Source organism: Pseudophryne corroboree, chromosome 1 (assembly GCF_028390025.1).
Source record: "Pseudophryne corroboree isolate aPseCor3 chromosome 1, aPseCor3.hap2, whole genome shotgun sequence".
NCBI lineage: Eukaryota > Metazoa > Chordata > Amphibia > Anura > Myobatrachidae > Pseudophryne > Pseudophryne corroboree.
Genome location: NC_086444.1, coordinates 778157922 through 778169583, shown reverse-complemented (window position 1 = coordinate 778169583; position 11662 = coordinate 778157922). Strand labels below are relative to the sequence as shown.

The following is an 11662-nucleotide window of genomic DNA, read 5'->3' as shown; positions in this document are numbered from 1 at the left end:
TTCTTTGACCTCCTTATTAAGCCACATTGGCTTGTGTTTAGTATTACTGCGTTTAATGCTCATGGGAATATATTTGTGAATATTGCTATCAAGCAACCCTTTTAAAGCAACCCACATTTCCGGTGTGTCTTTACCATGAAACAAAACTTCCCAGTCAATGTCGTTTAGTAATAATAGCCCAGGAGAGGTAATTATACAATTTTCTTGTATCAATCTATCTGTTGCCGGGACTTCCATCATTTTATTCTTTAAGTGCATGTTGCCTCTGGACTTATAGAAAGCTTGCAGATCTACAGTCTATAAAGACCAAATTCCTGGAATGATACATTTCTAGTGAGCAGTCATATGAATGTTACATGAATGTTACATTTTTTTAACATTATTACCAACTTCAATTGCATTGGTTTAATAACAAACTCACTTTGTGGATATTGTTATTTGTTTATTGAAAATTACGGTCTTTTCAGTGCATATATAAATGTACAATCTCGCTATACATTGTGTACAAATTTTTATCGGTGCATTAATATTTTAATAAATACTTTTTTATATATTATCTTGTTTGTCAGCTCTCCATAAACATGTTATGTTAACAACACTATAAGCGCAGCCATTTTTTCTTCCTTTTTCTCAATAATTTTTTAAAGCACATACACAGTGTTTTTTTTGGCAGCACTTTTGGTGTTGTTTAAAAATCTCCATTAGGCGCTTGAAGCAGATTTGTTGTAGTTCAATGTCGTTTAGTGCCTGTCTCAGCATATTGAAGTTAGCTTTTCTAAAGTTAAATGTTTTAGTTGTTCCCTTATAGCTATGTTTCTTGAAACTGATGTTGAATGTGATCATATAGTGGTCACTGTTTCACAAGGTCTCCGCAACTTCAGTGCTTGATATAATGTCCACATTATTGGTAATAACTAGGTCCAGAATAGTTTTACGTTTAGTTGGGTCCTCAACTAATTGAGTCAAGTATTGATCCTTTAATGTATTTAAGAACCTGCTGCTCCTAGTTTTAGCACATGAATCGTTACTCCAATTTATATCCGGATAGTTAAAATCCCCTAACACTAGGATGTCCCCCATTCCCGCAGCTTTTTCAATTTGCTGTAAGAGTTGATCCTCATCATGTACGCTAATATCCAGTTGGTTGTAGCAACAAGCCATTCCAATTCCCCCATTTTATCGGATAGGCTACTTGCGTTCACAAGCATAAATTTTAGCTTAATATTTCCCTTTACCCGTTTGTTTTAATGGTATCTTACCTATATATACAAGTGCCTTTCTAGAATTACCCATACCGACTGTTATTCTCCTCCCTCCCTTTCCACTCGCATCATACTTAATAATACAGCCTTCCGCACTACCATCTCTATTTGACCTATTAAGACTTTCTAAACCCCCCTCCGATGTTAGGGCATGAAGGAGCTGGAGCAGTTATGTCTTGAGGAATGGGCCAAAATCCCAGTGGCAAGATCTAAGCTCATGGAGACTTATCCAAATCGACTTGCAGCTATAATTGCAGCAAAAGGTGGCTCTACAAAGGACTTACTTTAGGGGGGTGAATAGTTATGTACGTTGAAGTTTTCTGTTATTTTGTCCTATTTGTTGTCTGCTTCACAATAAAAAATAAAAATAAAACATCTTCAAAGTTGTAGGTATGTTCTGTGAATTAAATGATGCAAACCTTCAAACAATCCATTTTAATTACAGTTGGGTGTCAACAAAACATGAAAAATGCAAAGGGGGTCAATATTTTAGCAAGGCACTGTAAGATCAAATAATGTAGTCTGAAAATGGGCTTGCATCTTAATGTACAACAAAGATTTTAACAACAGGCAACCTAAATAGTAGATGGTTTTATACTACTGGGGTCACCAATAAACACTAAAACAGAAGGCAGACCAGAAATCTAAAGACAAATAGCACTTGGTAAAACAGCCATAAGGGATCTTAATAAGATATTCAAGTGCAAGGACGTGTCTTTGCATAAAGACTTCACTTGTTCAAAGTATGGTTTTTTTTTTCAGAAACATCACATAAGTGTGAAAGCTGGACATTCAAAAGCATGATAGAAAGATTATTGATGCTTTTGAATTATAGTGCTGGAGATGAATATTACATATACCTTGGACTGCCTGAAGAACAAATCAATTGGTACTAGATTAGATAAAACTTAAGCTTTCTCTAGATGCTCAAATGATAAGACTGCACCTTTCCTACTTTGGACACACCATGTAAAGAAAATATCCCTAGACAAAGACATCAAGCTTAGAAAAGTTGAAGGCAAACAAAAAACTGTCCAGCAGCAAGATTGCTTAATACAATCACAACAACGATGGACACCTTAACTACTGTGGGTTTGATTCAGAGTTCTACACAAATATCTAAGTAACTGCAATTTTTTTAGGCTATGGAATTGCTAACCATCGCAAGTGAAGCTTCCATGCAGGAAAGACTGATGCCCAGTAGCTCCATTGCAAACTTATTTGCAACTGCATACACATATGCATCCCATACACAATAAAGAGGAATACCTATGGCTATGCTGACTGGACACAGCAGGAGAGACACAGGAGCGATGTTTCTTTCTGTCAATCACTCTGCACTGAAATCCTCACTGTGAGTGGAATCGCAAAGGCACCTTTACAAATGCATGGTTCAGTTGTGAAAACATCAACATACTGTAGCATAAAACACATGAGCCACTTGATTGAAGTTGTTCATGATAGCTATTCATAGGGTCGCCATAAGTCGGCATCAACATGATGGCACATAACAACAACAATGGAAAGCACAAACCTGCATAGTTAAACTCTGGGTCTGATGATGAATGGTAGCAGTAGGAATTTTGTTTCTGTCTACAGCTATGCTAAGAGAAGACCACAAGGCACGGTACGAATTCTAAGCTCTTTATCTTGGCTGTGATGAAGTTCCTGTTTGATCAGAATTCCAGGGAGGCCATAATTAACTCTGAAGACTTATTAAAGAGTAAAGAAACTTCTATTTAAAATAGTAATGAGACATCCTCTTTAAGGGTGCATCAAACTGAACCTATAGTAGCTACCCCTCAGTTACAGTAGACTTCTCTTGTTTCCTGCATGCTCAGGACAATTGGTGAGAAGGTGTCCTGGCTTCCCACAAAACAGGCAGAGCTTGTACTGAAACATCTTTTCTTGCACCTTAAAAGAAATATGTCATTCTCAATTTGCATGGAATCTTTGTTGGTCTTGAGTGGGATGTAAATCTGGGAGACCAAGCAATATTTGGAATGACAGGTCTTTTTCCTTTCTAGAGCTCTTTCCCTGTGGCAAAAATCTACTATAATGCAAAGTGATTTTAAATCATCCAAGTATGATGGTAGTTCCCTGGATACTAACCTGTATTTGACTCATTAGGTTGACCCCTGCCAGAAGATGGTGCAAATTGCCTTGTTATTCTGATGGAACACAGAAGAGAGAGTCCTGAAATTTACAACATATTGTTCAACTGATTGAGTCTGTTGTCTCAGGCCATAAATGGCAGATGTCATTCATCCAGGATCATCGGAAAAACTTTTTTAAGGCATCCAGGAAAACTGTACTGTTGTGTACCAGATGATAATTTCTTTCAAATAAAGGAGAGAGCCAGGCCAAAGCCTTCCCTGAGAACAAAAAGATGATATAAGCAACCTTTGTTTTTTTCCACTGGAAAATTGGCAGCCTGTGTTTCAAATAGTATTGAACACTGGTTCAATGACCCCAACAACTTTTAGGATCATATCATCCAAGGCGGAGATGAGGCTGCAGTGACTTGAACTGGAACTGCAGGAGGTGGCGCAGGTAGCACCTGAGTAGGTTGGATGGCATCAACATGCAGACATAGATCTGCAGTGTCAGTCTGGGGCATGATGGGCCCACCGGGGAAATGCAGTAGTAGGTGCCCAAGCTTGGTTAACCATTAGTACATGGTCTGGGTCCATTGATAAATATATATACTGTAGTAATTGTAATTACTGCTAATGCATGCATAATAATGTACCAGAAGCACCTTGAGTCCTGTTGGAGAAAGAGTGCTCTATATATATATATATATATATAAAGTGTGAGGCCCGTTATGTGGGTTAAACAAAACAACAATTAAAAATAAGAGTGCTTGAAGATATGAGAAGTATAACTAGTAAACTTACTAATCATTCCGTTCCCAGGCATTTTTTAACATGTAATGATGGGTCTTTGAATAAATTTAGTTTTAAAGCTATTGAACATGTCACTCCTGATGTAAGAGGGGGTGATATTTTAAAGAAATTAAATAAGACATATTGGAGTCATACTTTGAAGACAATGAATCCAGATGAACTTAATGAAACCTATGACATCACTCCTTTTTTGCATTAGGTACATTAAGACTGTTCACTTTGTGGTGCATGGTAGCTGGTTCTTTGGACCCCTTGCTCCACTTATGGTGTACATTTCTTTTCTGTGCTGTTTTGCAATTCGTTGATGTCATAAGTTAAGATATACATTTCTAAAGATTATCTTTAAATAAAAATCCACTCAACCCTTCCCGCTATCAACATTGGTGCACATGTGGGCTGGTTTACAAGTCTATATATGTGCTATTGTATATGGGCCCTCATTCCGAGTTGTTTGCTCGGTAAAAATCTTCGCATCGCAGCGATTTTCCGCTTAATGCGCATGCGCAATGTTCGCACTGCGACTGCGCCAAGTAAATTTGCTATGCACTTAGGAATTTTACTCACGGCTTTTTCATCGGTCTGGCGATCGTAATGTGATTGACAGGAAATGGGTGTTACTGGGCGGAAACAGGCCGTTTTATGGGCGTGTGGGAAAAAACGCTACCGTTTCCTGAAAAAACGCAGGAGTGGCCGGAGAAACGGAGGAGTGTCTGGGCGAACGCTGGGAGTGTTTGTGACGTCAAACCAGGAACGACAAGCACTGAACTGATCGCAGATGCCGAGTAAGTCTGAAGCTACTCAGAAACTGCTACGAGGTGTGTAATCGCAATATTGCGAATACATCGTTCGCATTTTTAAGATGCTAAGATTCACTCCCAGTAGGCGGCGGCTTAGCGTGAGCAACTCTGCTAAAATCGCCTTGCGAGCGAACAACTCGGAATGACCTCCATTATCCATATATAAGTAATAATTCTCCCTGTGTGTTGTTTTTTACCATCAATAGGGGGGTTGAGTGTATATTGATAAAAATTTGATGAATGCATTTTTTGCTACAAACCTTTCTCTCTTTTTATAAAAAATTTAAACATATCTTACATATAATTTTTTATATATACCTTTTATAATTCACATATTTTTTGGAATATAGGGGGTAATTCTTAGATGATCGCAGCATCATGTTTGTTAGCAATTGGGCAAAACCATGTGCACTGCAGGGGGGACAGATGTAACATGTGCAGAGAGAGTTAGATTTGGGTGGGGTGTATTCAAACTGAAATCTAAATTGCAGTGTAAAAATAAAGCAGCCAGTATTTACCCCGCACAGAAATGAAATAACCCACCCAAATCTAACTCTCTCTGCAAATGTTATATCTGTCCCCCCTACAGTGCACATGGTTTTGCCCAATTGCTAACAAACTTGATGCTGCGAGCCTGCGATCAACTCAGAATTACCCCCCTAATGTAGATGATGTGTAATACATGAGATTGTTATTATTTTATGTCTGCTGCAGTACATGGTGGCAATTAATGAATCAGCAGTATTGTAGTTTAGATTATAAAATGTTTCTAAGGTAATAAAACACTTTGTTTCTACTAAATGTCAGCCTACTGAGTAGATTGAATTAATTAATGAAATAACCTTCAGCTGATTGATGATGCCGTCATAGCCCATTTTTATACATTTGTTTGGTATATTTGTATTAAATGTTTGGTATTTTTGTGATTTGTAACATTTTAATATGCTGTTTTGTTGAGTATGTTTATGTATACTAGTCAAAATGTTTATAAGCAGTCCGTTGTGCTGAGAATTACTTAAGATACGAGTGCTAGTAATTAAATATGCAAATGCGCTTGAGGAGCATAAATATCCAGGCTTGACTTTATGTAGCCACACCCCCTGACGAAGTCCGAGTGACAAAATGCATTGCCGTGGTAACACTGGACATATCTACGTCACCTCTGCTGACCTGATCATGTGAGGTCCCAAGCCAGGGATCGGTTGATGAGCGGCGGCTGGCGGCATTTACTTTGGTGAAATCCGGAGGTGCTACTGTTTGATTCACTAAGCTGCTTGATCTTAACTGAGATGTATGTATACATATACTTATATTAAATAAGTGGTTACAACCATATACTCATACCTGGCGCTCCTCATTTGTTCTTTTTTACATGTGCATTACTAATCCTGTGGTACGGCTTTACTTGGAGGAAGCGACAGTGGACGAAAGACTTTAATAAGGACATATCAGGAGCCAGAATACTTTATAAATGTATGGACTCATTCTTGAATCTTGCGCGATTACCCCTTGCTGCTAATATATATATATATATATATATATATATATATATATATATAAATTATTATTATTATTATTATTACAGCAATGCACTGCAGTAAATACACCATGGACCTGTACAGTTTAATATAATACATGCATAATGTATAATTCAAGTGCACAGTCAGGAACCTGATCCTTAGAGGAGTGAGTTGGACCTCAGACAGTGGGGCCTACCAGGGGTTTCCCCTGTACCCCTGTAAATACTAAATACTGCATGATCTAGACCTGGTTGTGCTATTGTCTCTCCATGCTATCAAGCAGGTGTTCTATGAGTTCCTTCTCAGATAGGTTACCAGCAGCATCCATGTTACTGGCCAGAGTATATAATCATAACTCTCACAGGTATGGTATGGTATGACCATACTTGAAGGAATTGATAATTTCCTTAATAGAAAAGTGGAGTGGTCTTCTCCACTGGCCATCGCAAAGGGGTTTGGGCATTGCTGCATCCAGTACGCATGTCACAGTCCTCTGCCTGGGTTCCTATGTACAGGACTGGTGAACACTGGAACACCGAAAGCAGGTAGTGACACTGGTCACTGTGAGATGTACTGGAATCTAGTAGACAGAAAAAGGTCAGAACCAGGTGGACACTGTGATACAGGGGATGGACAGAATTAGAGAAGAAGAATATCCATTATCAAAGCCAGAAAGTCACTAGAAGCAGTACCAAGCATGCAGGCATGGAGAATAATCAGACGGACTGGATACAAATACAAAATTAATCACAGGACGAGCCTCGCTGCACCCAGTAAGAGGAAGCTGAGCTCCAGCGTGCTGAGACAGGCTTTACATGTGTTCTTATGGGCTTATTCCTACAGTCACTATCTTCAGTGACTGATATCATGTCATCCGATGCCGGAATGATGTAACATCGAACATATGATATGTGGGAAACCCAGGGCAGAGCTGGTCTCATTAGACCCACCCTGTTTAACAACAGTTGCTAGGAGCTTTACACTGATGCCAGTAGGGAGCTGTACTGGAAACGTGGGCAGTGATGACTAATAGCACATGGAGGTGTTTAGGGTGGTGGTTCTATAAGATGAGCACCTTTTCTGTTTTATTTCTATCCCTGAATAAGTTTTTTTTAATAAAACCAAAATGTTGGAAACACTGAAGTTCACTGAACACTGAAGTACTTTTCATGTACCAAGTCCTGAGTGTCACCTCTGCTGCATGGTGTAACTAGATATATTTTACAAGTAAAACTGCTTTTCCGCTGTCTATGTCCCTATAAACTTCTGTATAACCTAGACACCATAGAGGTTACCTTATAACTTTGTACTTTGTGCATGTGCATAGAGAACTTAACCATATCTAGTGGGGTTGGACATTAATTATTAACTCTCTGTTCTATAGTATAATGATCTTTATAGCTTGTCTTTACAGGGCTTGGGTATATGTGTAACTTTTATATTGCAAAGGTATAGCCAGTAATCAGACATATGTCATCCCCAGATCCATGGTCAGAGGTTAATTTGTACTTAACACACTAGAAAGCTCTTATGATACTCCTTTAGATGAAAAGCTAAGGAGTCTATTTATGAGGAAATAACAAGCCATTTCTCTGGTGTCTTTAATTGTCCCAATTTACTGAGAGACAAACCACAGTAAAGTCTCTACTGGTACTGTAACTCTGTTTCATCAGCTTATGCTGTCTCTATATGCTTCTCTATAGGGATAGCGGCCTGACTTCTTTATTAAAAAAGTGGTGATAACAAGATATGTGTGTCCCCCCTTTTAACCTTTAATGGGGGGGTATCACCAGTAACCAGTGCCTCCACCCAAGCCAATTAATGTTAAGGGCTTTTTCCCAGACCAGCGTGGGACAGTCTACAGTATGTCTAATTAAATTATAATGTGGTGTCGCTGTTACCTTTTTACACATTAATATATTCAGATACACTGTATACCTGTTTTCCTTCCTCTCCCAGGTCTTCTGCTTCTTCTCAATAATAACAACAACACACTAATGGGTAAGTATTTATTTCATACTTATAATCAAAATACAGTATATAGCTTCACATGTAAGAGTATAGAAAATGTATCAGTAGCATATACAATTAGGGTGCTACTCTTGCTTAAACCTGCATGCAATACAAAAAGAAAAACCCTTTGAGGTAAAAATAGTCTTTCTCAAAATTTACATACCCGGGTTACTTTAAGTCTCATTGGGGATAATTCAGAGTTGATCACAGCAGCAAATTTGTTAGCAGTTGGGCAAAACCATGTACACTGCAGGGGGGGGGGTGCAGGTATAACGTGCAGAGAGAGTTAGATTTGGGTGGGGTGTGTTCAAACTGAAATCTAAATTGCAGTGTAAAAATAAAGCAGCCAGTATTTACTCTGCACAGAAACAAAATAACCCACCCAAATCTAACTCTCTCTACACATGTTATATCTGCAGTGCACATGGTTTTGCCCAACTGCTAACAAATTTGCTGCTGCTATCAACTCTGAATTACCCCCCCCCATGTACACTGCACAATATCTACTACAGTATGTAGCTTGAACTGAAGTGAACTTTCTCATATTTTAGCTCTGTTCTGTGTGTGATGTCAGTGAGGGAGCACTTACAGTCTCACCAATCTCTGCTGCTGTATTAACTCAGCATGGCCTGCTTCACCAGCCTGTACTGCCTGGCCACTCCCCCTGGATTTTCATTGGCTGCCTCTGAATCTGCTTAGACTGCTCTCTGTCCTGCTCTAGGAAATCATCTGAGGCACCTATCTCCTTCCCTGGAACTCTGTCGCCGGTCACTAGGCAACAGGGCCGTAACTAGGTGTGTGCCTATGGTGCCTTGCCCACAGCGCAAATGCACTGAGGGCGCACAATCTGGCAGCACACCTGCACGGCCGCTATCTCCAGACTCCCGTGTAGTGCACACACTCACTGCCCCCTGACGGTGCCGCCTGTGTCACACTGACGGCGCTGCCTGTGTCCTGCTGATGGTATCGCCTGTGTCCCACTGATGGCATTGCCTGAGTCCTGCTGACGGCGCTGCCTGTCTCCCATCACCCACCACCGCCGCCGCTGCTGCTGTAAAGGACCCAGGAGCTGGCCTGGCGGCAGCGCTGTTGCCAGTGTCTGCCTCTGCTAATTGACCCAGCCCTGAATGCTAGTTCGGCCCCCCAGCAATTCAGGAGAGACATGATGACGTCAGACGTCTCTCCCGGCTTACACAGAGACTCTCTCACACTGTCCTGCACCATGCCCTACCGCTGCACAGCGAGCGAGGAGCTAATAGTTGAAGGAGGAGGAGATCCTTATTTTCCTCCTTCTAGTTAGTAAATTACGAAATTACGTTTTAGGAAATGGGGTTTGGGAGGGAACCGCACCAGTCCAAAAGCATCAAACAATTAATGGCCTCTGAAAAACTGAATTTAAACTGAATTACTTCTGTATATGGCAACCGTAGATATTATGATAATCTATCCTAATATCACAATATGTTGCTTTCAGTGGTGCTCCCTAGAGTCAAAAAGTATCAAGTACAAGGAACCAAGAAAAGAGATATTGGGAAAAAGACTCTTTTGTGGGAGCACTCTAATTCAGAGGTTAAATCCAAGTGTCGGATAGCATAAAATTGAGTGCCACTGTATCCGATAGCCAGTTTATTGCAGTACCAGGGTGTTCAGAGGTGGTCTCCCATCCTAGTACTAACCCGGCCTTTCACTGCTTAGCTTCCAAGTTCAGAGCAACCATTGTGTTACACATATTATTGGTACAAGGCAAGCACATCTGTAGATGGTATGTGGCTCATATGAATTTTTCCACATAAATTGCCCTTTACAGATCGATGTATTTATATATCTTTCATTGTGGCCGCCGAGTCACAGTTTGAGTAGCCAGATGACTGCATGTAATCTCCTATGTCTGTAACATTTACATTACATATGCTTTTTATCCTCAACATAAAGTAGCCACACGGCATATATTTGGAGTGACCAAAGAGGGGAGCCTAATAATTGCGGTCATACTTCACTGGAGATGCCCAATCTCTTCTGAACTTGGAAGCTAAGCAGTGAAAGGCCGGGTTAGTACTAGGATAGGAGACCACCTCTGAACACCCTGGTACTGCAATAAACTGGCTATCGGATACAGTGGCACTCAATTTTATGCTACTCGACACTTGGATTCATGTGACCAATGATTTAATTCTCTGCACATATAATGATCTGAAATGGATATTAGCAGAATAAATGATGGTCATACATTACATAAGAGATATTATGCAAGAGCATGGTGACAAAAGCACCACAGATTTCAACTTCCGGCAATTTGCAGACTGTGGTATTTGAGATCACGAATAACATAATTTATCCATATTTTCGCTAAGCTATTTTGTTCACATATGGTCACTCATAGAATTTAATTTTAATATTTACCTAATTAAATTGTTCTTATCAGTATCATACAAATTATACTGTAACCTCTGAATTAGAGTGCTCCCACAAAAGAGTCTTTTTCCCAATATCTCTTTTCTTGGTTCCTTGTACTTGAAATTACGTTTTATACAGAGAAAAAATACATCCATTTGAATAGGGACTCTGTCTACCGTAATATGTAAAATATGTACGCTGTCTGCCGTAATGTGTAAAAAGGGGGACTCTGTCTGCCGTAATGTGTAAAAAGGGGACGCTGTCTGCTGTAATGTGTAAAAAGGGGATGCCATCTGCCATAATGTGTAAAGAGGGGGACTGTCTGCCGTAATGTGTAAAAAGGGGGACTCTGTCTGCCGTAATGTGTAAAAAGGGGACGCTGTCTACTGTAATGTGTAAAAAGGGGATGCTGTCTGCCGTAATGTGTAGAAAGGGAGACTCTGTCCGCCATAATGTGTAAAAAAGGGGACTATCTGCCGTAATGTGTAAAAAGGGGGACTCTGTCTGCTGCAATGTGTTAAAAAGGGGGACTGTCTGTCGTAATGTGTAAAAAAAAGGGGGACTCTGCCGTAATGTGTAAAAAGGGCACGCTGTCTGTCGTAATGTGTAAAAAGGGGATGCTGTCTGCTGTAATTTGTAAAAAGGGGGAAGCTGTCTGCCGTAATGTGTAAAAAGGGGACGCTGTCTGCCGTAATGTGTAAAAAGGGGATGCTGTCTGCCGCAATGTGTAAAAAGGTAGACTCTGTTTGCTGTAATGTGTAATAGGG

General features: G+C 40.0%; 1 pseudogene; it reads left to right on the top strand.

Moving 5' to 3' along the window:
- Nucleotides 1-10479: 10479 nt before the first annotated feature.
- On the top strand, nt 10480-10599 carry LOC134933814 (5S ribosomal RNA; annotated as a pseudogene).
- Nucleotides 10600-11662: the final 1063 nt, after the last annotated feature.